We start from the raw sequence: 11,166 nt of genomic DNA, 5'->3' as shown, positions 1-11,166 counted from the left end.
CTCAAGATAACTTCACAGGTTGTTCACCTTGGCAAGACTTTTGTTTATTTGTTTAAAAATTTCATCTTCTCTTTGCTTTGCCTCTTTAGGCAAAATTATTATTATTATTATTATTATTATTATTATTATTCCCTAAATGACTCAACCCCCCCCCCCCATGAAAACATACTTTGTGACAATTTGGATGTGTGACACTTTTCATCTTCCCTCTTTCATAGATGTTTTCAGCTGAGTGTGTAGTTTTGAGCAGTAATTTTTTCTGAATAAATGTTAAGACACAGCTTGATCATTTCCAGCCTAGGTATGTATGCACTAGAATAGTAATCCTACCTGGGTGCAGTGGCGCACACCTGTAATCCCAGCACTCCGGGAGCCAGAGGCAGGAGGATTTCTGTGAGTTCGAAGCTAGCCTGGTCTTCAAAGCAAGTCTAGTATAGCCAAGGCTACACAGAAACACTGTCAAAAAAAAAAAAAAAAAGAAAGAAAGATAGAAGGACAGATGGAAGGAAGGAAGGAAGGAAGGAACAAAGGAATGGTAATCTGGACCCTTGACATTGACATACTTCAACTTTATTCTGGACTTCAGAAACCAAGACTCTTTCTTTTGGCATCCATCTTCTCAATATAGCTACATGGTTAAGAAGAGCTAGTATCCTTCCAGAGCTGGATGCAAAATGCTGCATTTTCATTAGACTGAGCATGTTGATTATGTATTAAAATCTCCATTGTTCTTTTGCCTTTCCTGCCATCTACTGAGAAAAGCAGAGAGAGGTCTCCCATTTTGACAGTGCTTTGTTTCCTTGGGGAGGGTCTGAATTTCTGCATTATATAAATATATTCCATTTTATTAAGAATATTCATGTTTAAACATTTTTCTAGTTAGTTTTATTTGATGCCACTATCTTTCTTTTTGTAATTCTTTGATATTTTATACAAAGTATTTTGATCCTATTCTCTTCTAGCTTCCAACTGCTCCCAGACCCATTATTTCCTTACATACCCAGCCAATTTTATGTCATTGTTTTCTGCTTGTTCTTTTTTTATTTTTTTATTATTATCATTTATTACAATTTATTCAATTTGTATCCTGGCTGTGTCCCCCTCCTTCATCTCCTCCCAACCCACCCTCCATCCCTCTTCTCCACCTATGTCCCTCCCCTTGTCCACTGATAGGTGAGGTCTTCCTCCCCTTCTATTTGACCCTAGCCTATTGGGTCTCATCAGGACTGGCTGCATTGCCTTCTTTGTGGCCTGGTAAGGCTGCATCCCCCAGAGGGAGGTGATCAGAGAGCCTGTCACTGAGTTCATGCCAGAGAAACCCCTCTTCCCCTGTTAGGGAACCCAGTTGGCGACTGAGTCTATGGGCTACATCTGAGCTGGGGTTTTAGGTCCTCTCCATGCATTGTCCTTGGTTGGGGTATTGGTCTCTTCAGGACCCCTAGAGCTCAGTTTTATTGGCTCTGTTGGTCTCCTTTTAAGCACATCAATTCTAATTCGTATTGCTCTTACAGTCTTGGGTGTATGGCCATCCACTGGAGTATGGTTGAACACTTGCTAGGCCCATGCTTTCAAAGAAAACCAAGTCTCCCTCTCCCAACATCTATTAATTGCTGACAACTGTGCAGCTAGGAGTGGGATTTCTTGCCCATCTCTCCATTCTTGGAGATTTTGTCTGGGGCACAACTGGTACAGAGACTTATTTTGTGGTTTGAATGAGAATGGTTCCAGCAGACTTATATGTTTGAATGCTTGGTCCCCAGCTAGTGGAATTCTTTGGGAGGACTAAAAGGTGTGGCCTTATTACAGTAGGTGTGACCTTGCTGGAGAAGATGTGTCACAAGGGGTGGATTTTGAGATTTCAAAAGCCCACACCGGACCTAACCCACTCCCTTTCTTCCTGAAACTTACTGATCATGTGCGGGCTCTCAGTAGCAGCTCCAGCACCATGCCTGCCTGCCTGCCTGCCTGCCTACCTGCCTGCCTGCCTTCCACCTCCCTGCCTAGGATCCCCTGGGCCTAGGTTTTTTTACTCTGTTATTCTCCTTGTGAAGTTCCTGTCCCCTCCAAGTCTTTCTATCTCCCTCTTCTTCCACAGGATTCCAGCATTGTGACCAAAGTTTGGCTATGAGTCTCAGTATCTCCTTCGATACCAAATTTGTAGGCAAATGGTGGGAACTAGAAAAGACCATCCTGAGTGAGGTAACCCAGAAGCGGAAAGATACATATAGTACATATATGGATATTAGTCGTATAATATTTTGTAGGATAAACCTACTAAAATCTATAGTCCTAAAGAAGCTAAACAACCAGGAGACTCCAGGGAAGAGGCTGAAACCTCACTTAGAAGGGCAACAAGATAGACATCGGAAATAGGAGAAGACAAGAAACAGGACAGGAGCCTTCCACAAGGGAACCTCTGAAAGACCTTGCTTTATTTCATAAATGACAGTGAAAATATATATTATGTTCTCCAAAGCCTCGTGCTTATTTCAGTCTTGCGGGATGATTCAATCCAACCACCACTGGATTTTATCACTAATGTGGAGGGTCTGTAACCCTCTTTTAACCCACAGAGAAGTTCTCAGCCCAGTTCTTCAATGGTAAGCTACTCTCACATATCCTCTGTATCTTTGCTTTTTGTTTTCAAGCAGTGTAGGCTTAGATATTTCACCAAACCCACTTTATTTAGGGTTCCTAAATGCTTCTATCTCCCTTCCACCCACTCACCAGAGGTAGGAAAGAAAGAACGTTATTAGGTAAAGGGGTTGTAGGCCATTTTAGAAGTAGTTCTTTGGGATGAGTCCTCTTTTCATTGTCTGGATACCAGCAGTCCAGTCCAAAGGCCAACGCCAAGCAACTACACAAATCAGCAAATCAGTATGATTCAGAAGATTGGGGCAAGTCAGCAAAGCCACATGACTTAATTGGATTGCCCTGAGAAGTTCTCTAGAATGTTTCTCTCAGCGAAGTCAAGTGTTGAAGCATGGAGATCAATGCAGCGATGTTGACTCAAAAAGTGATGTCTCACTGTCCATGGGCTTCTATATATCTCCTCTCCTCAGAGGCCACCCATGGATGTTCTCAGCTTGGCAAAGTCACAACCCTCGCAAAAGACAGCTCACAGCAAAACATCACATGCACTCTCCCAAGCCAGCCTCCAACAAAACATCACATGCCTTCTCACAAGACAGCTTCTATCAAAACATTACATGACTCAACTGAGTCTTCAAAGAAACCAGAAACCTCCACTTTAGCGCAGCTTCAGAGAAAATATACCCACTTTTGTCTCTCTAACACCCAAGAGATATAAATGTCCTCTCCCTTCCTTTCCATGTTCTGTTAAAGCTGGAGGAGACAGTGAAACTCATACTCAGAGATGTCTTAGGGAACCATGCTTACATTATGTTTTTTTCTATGTGGCTTTTTGAGTGTTTCACTTAAGGGCTTCTGGAAATACGTCTTCTATCATTACTGTCGTCATTATCTTTTAAATTTGGTAATTATGATAGTTTTATATTCTTGGAACATTCTTGGGTAGACACAGAACTTTGGCCACAATATTTCATCCATAAAAGGTTTTTCAGCCAATGTGATAAACTCACACCTGCCTTGACTAGTGGAAGCTTTCAGCCTGCCTTTGTCAGGAAGAGTTAGTCATATCCACCACCTTCAGCCTTGGTACCCATACATGGGCTGTGGATATATTGGGACTGGCCAATTGCCACCAAAAGTTTTGGGTATAACCATTCATACCCTAACAGGAATAGAGCAATGAGGCCAGCATGCACCACAGAAATGAATAAGGAAAAATGAAGGTCAGGGCTGAGAAACGCTAGGGCTTTATGAGAAAGTCTGATGGGTCTCTCAGTAGAGATTCCCATGGATGCAATCATGGTTGACTTTTCTGTGCTTTCTACAAACATGAAAAGTGATTGGTCTTAGGCAAATCTATAATCCGTTATAATATATTTATCTGGCTTCTTTTTTATGGTGTAGAAGTCATGCTCCAAGAGACTACTGAGTAAAAATCTATGGTCCAAAGACGTGTTCAGAATTTGCTTATCTCCAGAAACCTTCCAAGTCAGTATGACAAGAATAAAAGAGTTAAGGAGGAAAAACAGTCCACATGAAAAGCTTTTTGGGTGCAGGCTTTACTGCCCCGATGAAATGAGGAACTTAATAATGGGGTAGATTGCATAGGAAAACGTTTATGCTTTGGAAGTGCAAGATGATGATGGACTTCTCCAAGGCTGCTCATACTGGCTGAGAGTCCAACTCCTTATTGTCTGAGGGAGGCTTCTGCCCACCCTGGTGTTCACCTGTCCTGCTAGGGGTAGAACCTGGCGTGGAGGTGTGGGGTCGAGATGCATTCATGGTTTAGGCTGAGGAGAAGAGGTACACCTAGTGGTAGTTTGCAATCAGGAGTACTCTTAAGGAAACAACTTCAGTGCCCCAAATCAGACCTCCTGAAGTGACAGCCTGTTATGTATTAAATCCCTTCCCAGGAATACTTTGAAGTTACCTGGGCACAGGTAGCCCCTATAGAAGACAGCAGGAAGCAAAACTGTAGATGAATCTCTGGGATTCCCACTTATCTAAGAGTTTGTGTGTGTGTGTGTGTGTGTCTGTGTGTACATATTGATGAGTGGTAGAGTTTAATTTTTACTAGAGGAGCAGGGAAAATTAGCAAAATAAACTTTTTAATCTACATAAACTATTCAATGTTTCACCTCTCCTAAGAGAAGACCTTTTCTAAGTTGCTTTAGGAGGATGGGAGGCAGAGATTCATATGAAGTTAATCCATGGTATCTCAAGAGGAAGACTTTAATTTTTTTTTATTTATTACAGTTTGTTCACTTTGTATCTCAACTGTAGCTCCCTCCCTCAACCTCTCCCAATCCCACCTTCCTTCCCTCTTCTCCACCCATGCTCTTTCCCCAGTCTACTGATAGGGGAGGTCCTCCTCCCCTTCCCTCTGACCTTAGTCTTTCAGGTCTCATCAGGACTGGATGCATTGTCTTCCTCTGTGGCCTGGTAGGGCTGCACCCCCGTCAGGGGGAGGTAATCAGAGAGCCAGCCACTGAGTTTATGTCAGAGACAGTCCCTGTTCCCATTACTAGGGAACCCACTTAGAGACTGAGCTACCATGGGCTACATCTTTACAGGGGTTCTAGGTTATCTCCATGAATGGTCCTTGGTTGAAGTATCGAGAGGAAGACTTTGATCCAGGTACTATTTGCTGTTGTTGCTGAGGATCAGTGTTTGGTTCTCAGCTTCCACATGGTGGCTTACAACTACTTGTAACCCCAGATCCAATGGAGCCAGCGAGCCTGTGTGGGTTCCTGTGCATACATTAGACATATATACTTGTGAAGGTTCACACACACACATATTAGTAATAATAATAATAATAATAATAATAATAATAATAGTAATAATAATAATGATAATAAATTTAAAAATAAGGTGTATTTGTTGATGAAATATTTCAAGGTCTTCAGCAAAAAAAAAAAATTGTGTATAATATATGCCCTTTTATTCAATTGCAAAAATAGGTTATAAGCACATTTCTGGCACATGGGTGCAGGAAACAGCAATCTTTTTTTTTTATTTTTACTTTTTACAATTTATTCATTTTATATCCTGATTTTAGGCCCTTCCTTCCCTCCTCCCAATCCTACCCTCCCTTCCTCTTACCTGCCCCAGCCTCTTTCCCTAGACCACTAATAGGGGGAGTTCTCCTCCCCTGCCATCTGACCCTAGCTTATTAAGTCTCATCAGGATCCTCTTCCTCTGTGGCCTGGCAAGGTCACACTGCCAGGGGAAAATAATCAAAAAGCAGGCAACTGAATTCAGGTCAGAGATTGCCCCTGTTCCCCTTACTTGGGAACTCACATATGACTGAGCTGCCTATGGGCTACATATGAGGTCTATGTTCTCTCCATGCATGCATGGTTCTTGGTTAGTGCAGCAGTCTCTGTAGGGCCCCCTGGGCCCAGATTTTTTGGCTTGAAACAGCAATCTTTTCAGTGAACCTGCATTAGAAGTACACTAGTCTCCATGGAGTTTAGTGATCTGGAGCCAGAGAGTGAGAGATTCATTACTCTCCAACCTAATTTGGAGAGGAGGCCATGGCTGCCTGGAAGGGGTAGCTATTACCCACCAGGATTGTCCAGTAAAGTTTTTGTTTGGTTGGTTTTTTCCCACTGTTTTGTTTGGGTTCAGTGATTTTTAAAAAAGCATTCTTCATTAATTTTAAACTTTTATGTGCGGATATGAGACAGTTATCATTTTCATAGTAAAGTTGTACTTTTATATGAAATATGTTAAAAATAGAAAAATAATTGTTTATCCAATGCTAAATGGTTAACACTAAAATCATATACTACAAGCAATACTAAATGAACTCAATAGGCTATATTTATATATTTATTCAATATATATAGAATGATAACAATTTAAAAAAAGAGGTCATGACTTTGAGATGGAGTTAGGGGCATATGGAAAGGATTGAAGAGATGAAAGAGAAAGGAGGAATTATGTAATTATATATATCTTTAATTTAAAGGTATGAAAAGCAGAAATGATGTAATTATTCATACATTTAATTTAAAGATATGAAAAGTATTTAAAAAGTAAAAATTGTTTAATTTACATGACAATCACATTGGGCAAGTATTTTATGTAAATATATGATAATAGTGTCTAAATAATTTTGCCTTTGTAGTTTTCGTAATATTATTTTATAAATATAAAATTATATTTTATATTTATAAAATATAGTTTTCGTAATATTATAGGATAAGCATGTCCCCCATAGAGCTTTAACATGACCATGGTCATTACTCTTAGTGTCCCTGTAGCATCACAAAGCTTGCCACTTGACTGTCTATAAATTACAAATAAACTAAATACAAAATTCCCACATCACCATGAGTAAACTTTTATAGCAGGGGTTGTCCTAATCTTACTAGTATGACTGTCCCCATCCATGCTCAAGATTACACAACTCTAAACAACTGTAGCAAACCTTTCCATGAGTGTGAGAATTGGCTACCCAAATTGCCTTTCTCTGGACTCAAACCAAATTCTTCCACCGCCTGTTTCTTTGGGTTTGGCAGTGAGTGTGGAATGTGAGCCAGTCTTTTAACTTTGGCATCTTCCCAAGACCATGTCTTTCAGATTTCTCCACTTACTGACAAAGTCCTGACCTACAATCATTTTTATAAGACATAATTTTCTGGAAACCGAACCTTTGATAGACTAATTTTCAAATCTTTGCTCGTGGCAAAGAGAAACTTGAACAAAGCATTGAGAAGTTAATAGCCTTTTACTTGCAAAGCATTTTCAAGGTATTCATGACTCAAAAGAGTTGATTTTTTGTGACTAACCAAGGTCAACGTTAGTTAGACAATCAGATGTTCCTTCCCACATTTCATATTTGTAAATGAAAGATATAAAACATATACTTGAAAACATAGAGGGTAAAATTGTTTGGGTTAGAGAATTTACTTCTTAAAGAAAAAGGCTCAAAGTTCTATTTACCTGAGGGAAATGGTTCTCTGTCTCTCTATCTCTCTGTCTCCCTTCTCTCCCTCCCTCCATTGCCCCCCCCCTCTCTCTCTCTCTGTGTGTGTGTGTGTGTTATATACACACCAGTGTGCCTTATGGACAGAAGAGGACATTTAATGCCCTACCTTGAAACAGGGTCTCTCACTGATCTTTGACCTTGGCAGCAAGCCCCAGGTATCCCTCTTCTGTTCAGCAGACAGAGCTGGGTTACAAGTGAGCACTGAAGGTGGGAACTTACAAGCTAACACCTGTGTAACAAGTGCTTTCCCCCTTGGGCCATATTTCCAGCCTCAGTTTTTCCCTTTTAAAGAACTATCTTAGCATACAAAATTCGGTTCACTGCCTGAGTTTGAGAAATAGTAGATAGGAATGGCAGAAGAGCAAGGTGCCAGCATTGCTTTCTTACTGTTCTTGGAGAGAAGTGGAATGGAAAAATGCAAGAGCACTGTGGGAGGACAAGAGATAAACCACACCTGATATACCAGCTGTCTTGACTAGTTCTATGTCAACTTGGCACGAGCTAAAGTTATCCGAGAGAAGGCATCCTCAACTGAGAAAATGTCTCCATAAGACTGGGAAGTAGCAAGTAAGCCTGTATGCCATTTTCTTAATTGGTGATTGGGAGAGTCAGCCCATTATAGGTGGGGATATACCTGACCTGGTGGCCCTGGGTTCTATAGAAAGAAGACTGAGCAATCCATGAGGATCAAGACAGTCAGCAACACCATTCTGTCATCAGCTCCTGCATTTAGGTTTTTACTGGTTTTGAATTTCTACTTTGCTGCCCCTCAGTGGACTGTGTATGATTCAGAATGAATAAGCCAAATAAACCATTTCCTCCCCCAAGTACTTTTGGTCATGGTGTTTCACCACAGCAATAGTAACCCTTACAGAGACCAGCAAAGCTTTTGCTATAATAAACTGAATAGACCTTAATCTCAATTTCAGATAGCAGTGAGCATTCGAATCAGGAGGTCAACTGACTGAAGCTCGACTCAGTTAGGCCAACTCAGTGGAGAAGCTCTGGTCCATGCAAGATCTCTTTCTTTTTCTGGTATAAATTCAGACCCATTCCTTTCATAGTGATGTCAACAGTTTGTTTAAAGGGGCTTGGGACTCGTATTTTACCATCTCTGCTTCTGAGCTGTTATGAAGCAAGGCACTAGGCAACTGTAAAGTGAGAATGTAGAGAAGTACACTTTGATTACAGTGAGATCACAGCAAAAGTGCAAATAGCTCATCAGTTAAGAGCTAGCAATGCTCACACAGAGGATCTGAATTTGGTTCCCAACACCGTGCTGGTCAGCTTAAAACCACCTGTAACTCCAGGTGACCTGAAATCCACTTCTGGCTCTGTTGCAAGTGCAAGATCTCCTGGCATTTGCACATACAGCCCCATCCTGGCATTTGCACTCACTTGCACATACAGCCCCATTCCCACACAAACATACATAACTAAAAATACATTTTAAAAAATGTAAGTGCAGAAAACTGTGAATAGTTGTGGTCAAAAATGCAATCTATCACAGCGGTGATAAGGGATAACTTATAAGAAAAACCAGTGAACCTGATCCTAGAGGATGAGAAAACAAAACAAACAAACAAAAAGACAAAATATATTGGGGTTTAGAGTGGCATTTCAACAGAAAAAGCATATAGCAGGAAGGAAAGTATACATGGGACAGCATGTTGTGTTTGGGAAAAATGAAAGGCATAAGCAGAGAACAGGGTATATGGAAAGAAGTCTGGAGATGCATGTAGAGATAAGATGAGGCCAGATCATGAAGGCCTCCAGTACAGACAGAAGAGCTTAAATGACCTTTTAGACGTGGGGAACAATGTGAGACTCTCAGACTTTCCTTTGACAAAAGGCCTTTGTGGGAGAAGTCTATGAGAGAAGTTGGTGGGTCAAGCAAAGTATGAAGGCGATCAGTTCAGAGGGTAGGCGGGACAAGAGAAGAAGGGTTTGGCAATTTTGAATTAGGAAAATGGAGCAAGGATGGTAAAGAACAAAGTAATTAAATAAGGTACCATCCATCCACATGACCTGACTTAGTTGTTGACATTATGAAAAGTACTTTTATGTCTCAAAATTATTCCTTAAACTGTCAACCATAAACTAGTCACATCAGCTTTACCCAAGAAATTAGTATGATTTTCTTGCTTGGGGAGTATGGGAAGACATGGGGAGGACTGATGGGTAATTGAACTTGGAGCCTGGTAAGGTTAATTGGCCATTGCTGGGTGGAGTTGTGCAGGCTGTAGTCTGAGTCTCATGATGAATGCCTGTGACTTGAGTGTGTGATTTTAGGTGAGGCTATGCAGGGAGAGTGATTTTCAAACCTGAATAACTGAGTTTTGGAGGCTGATGCTAAATGCTGTAGGTAGAATATAGCTAAGAATTAGCTGACAATGGGTCACAAAAATAAGCCCATGAAAGTAAGAGGGAAACTTTATGGGAACGAAAAGAGTTTATCAGGAGATGGAGGGGAATAGGAGAAAGTAATGGGTTGTATATGGTCAGAATACATTACATACATGCATGAAGCTGTCATAATAATCTCAGACAGGTGGTAGGAACACCCAAAAGGTACAACACGAAGGTGAAGGAGGAAAAGTCCAGAAAGTCAAGGCTACAATAGAAAAGGCCACTTGACTTGATAACCAGCAGGTGGTTAGGAGACTGCTTTAACAGTATTAATGGGATAAGTGGATGGGCTGGTCACACCTTGAAATCTATGTGGGAAATTCGAGACTCAGACCAAGACTTCTGACTCTCATTCCATTTTTATGTGGAACTCCCCAGAAGCTTTTCTGTATGAAGCTGATCAACATGATGACATCTTAGCCACTAAAGCCTCAGTGTGGGAGAGGCTAAGTAAAGATGTGTAAATAGACAGTTGGTCAAATTATCAGTAAGTACGTTAGGTCCAAGTTCTTGGGGTACTGGTTGAGCAGAGGCATTTGAGCTTCTGGCTGCAAAAGTAGAAGACTCCCTTCAGAACAGGTCTCTAGCGACTTGAGTGGCCTACAAGATGTTCTATGACAGAGCTACTCTGTACTCTGTCAAAGCCACAGATTTCAAAGATCTCTGGCTCTTTTCTGCTTGCTTTACAAACAGGAAGTTTAAACTAGTAGGTCAAGGAAGAGGCGAATACATAAAGTTGGCTTAGTTTTCCATGTTCTTTTGCAAACTATTTTCCTTTTCCTGTATTAGTAATAAATCCTGTAACTAAAAATGTCAAATCACCATAACTTGAGGATCTACAAAAACTGTCTCCTCTTCCTTCCAGCAAAAATACTGGCATATTGACGCAAAAAAATAATAATAATTTCTCCATCCAGCATTGTGGTTTCAAGTATTTTTCCAGGCAGAATAGGCAAGGGAAAAGAATGTAAAGAATTTTAACTGGTATGCATTCTTGGGAGATGAAACAAGACTTACTGATTTCAAGTTTATGAGGACCATTCAGCCTGAAATATAGATTTGTGCTTTAACCCCGACCTCCTGGCTCCACATTCCCACTTCTGCCTCCACACATACTTTTTCTTCTTCTTCTTCTTCTTCTTCTTCTTCTTCTTCTTCTTCTTCTT

This window comes from Psammomys obesus, unplaced genomic scaffold, assembly GCF_907164565.1.
Source record: "Psammomys obesus unplaced genomic scaffold, mPsaObe1.curated_primary_1811, whole genome shotgun sequence".
Classification (NCBI taxonomy): domain Eukaryota; kingdom Metazoa; phylum Chordata; class Mammalia; order Rodentia; family Muridae; genus Psammomys; species Psammomys obesus.
This window is presented reverse-complemented; position numbering follows the sequence as displayed.